The sequence below is a fragment of the Peromyscus leucopus genome, chromosome X (genome assembly GCF_004664715.2).
Source record: "Peromyscus leucopus breed LL Stock chromosome X, UCI_PerLeu_2.1, whole genome shotgun sequence".
Taxonomy (NCBI): domain Eukaryota; kingdom Metazoa; phylum Chordata; class Mammalia; order Rodentia; family Cricetidae; genus Peromyscus; species Peromyscus leucopus.
In genome coordinates this window covers 84,174,685-84,176,335 of record NC_051083.1, presented here as the reverse complement: position 1 = coordinate 84,176,335, position 1,651 = coordinate 84,174,685, and the positions used below count along the sequence as shown (strand labels likewise).

The window sequence follows — 1,651 nt, the reverse complement described above, 5'->3', positions numbered from 1 at the left end:
TTATACTGTGTCATGTCCTAAGTACTAAGAGTTGTCTTCAAGTGGTCTCACCATATACATGCACACACACAAAGATAACTATGGAGTGATGGATATGCAAAGCAACTTGAGATGTGGCAAGCATTTCAATATACAAATATGTTCAATATATATATATACATACATACATATATATATATATATATATATACATTCAAAAAGCATAAAAACATCATGGCTCTTTTTTGTGGTGTTTCCTAGATGGTCAGCTGTGAAAAGATGAAGCTGAAGAGCTCCTTCCAAGCCACTGGAATATCAGAAACTCATTGAAGTGGATTATGAAGGCAAGCTTCTTACTTTCTTCTCCTCCTTTTGTTTTTTTGAGACAAGTTTTCTCTGCATAGACCTAGCTGTCCTGGAACTCATTCTGTAGACCTGGCTGGCCTCCAACTCAGCCATCTGCCTGCCTTGGCCTCTCAAATGCTGGGATTAAATTAAAGGGGTGTGCCACCACTGCCCAGTAAGTTTCATATTTTCTACGAGAAGCACATGGCCACAGAAGTAGCTGATGATGTTCTGGGTGGAAAGTGGAAGTGTTTATGGTTTGAGTCAGTTGTGGGAATAGTAAACATTTTTTTTCAAGAAGCAAGGTGTCTTGACTCATGGTGTAGTGAGCTTGCTATAAAGTAAAAGGAATTCTTATTACAGGCCAACGAGAACTACAGAGAGGAATCCTAAGTCTGTTTGTGGATGCCAATCTGAGTATTCTCTACTTGGTTATTGGGGAAAAGGCAGGTCTGGGTGGGGGGATGTTCCTAGACTGACAGATACTTTGCCTTGGTGATTTGGGCAGACAGCTAGCAGGATCCAAAAGCTTTTCCATCTTTCCAAAAAGGATGTCCACCAAAATATTGTAAAAAAGCCATTAAACAAAGAATGTAAGAAGTTCAGGACCCAAATACCCAAGATCCAGCATCTTGTTACCCCACATGTTCTAGTACAAACAATGAAGAAATAGCGCACTAAGAAAAACAAGGAGGAGGCTGCTAAACTTTTGGCCAAGAGGATGAAGGAAGCCAAAGATAAACATCAGGAACAGATTGCCAAGAGACGTAGGCTGTTCTTGCTGAGAGCTTCTACTTCTGAGTCCAGGCAAAAATAAGTCTTTAAGAGTGACAAATAAATGATTAGACCTTGAAAAAAATTGTTATATATCTTGATTATATACATTTTTTTAAATTTTTCCTTTACCCTCAGTAAAGCTAGAAAAGAAATTAAAAAAAATATGGTAGGGTTTAATTCTGTCTTTTGATACCAATGTTTTTAATCTAACTAGAAAACCAAAACAGGAAAAGCTGTATGAATAAAAATATTTTTCACCATGTTTTCAGTGAACAAACAAAATTTTGTTCTTATATTTAAAGAACTTGGCAGAGCATGTGTTTTTAGGAACCAACGCTGTTCCTTGTTATGAAGATCACATGCCACAGTGTACAAAAAGCAAACCTTGCTGTGTATATTGAGTTAGTAGGAAAGCTCAGGTGGGGCCCTTGAGAAATCCACCATTTGCTTCCCCAAATACATGTAATTTGGGTTTTGCAAAAATTTGTGATGCTTACATGATTATGTTCGGCGAGATTTGTGGTAGGTCTGCAAAGGGCTCAGGTTTTTG

General features: G+C 37.9%; 1 pseudogene; it reads left to right on the top strand.

Moving 5' to 3' along the window:
* Positions 1 to 258: 258 nt before the first annotated feature.
* Positions 259 to 1,141, top strand: LOC119086701 (annotated as a pseudogene).
* Positions 1,142 to 1,651: the final 510 nt, after the last annotated feature.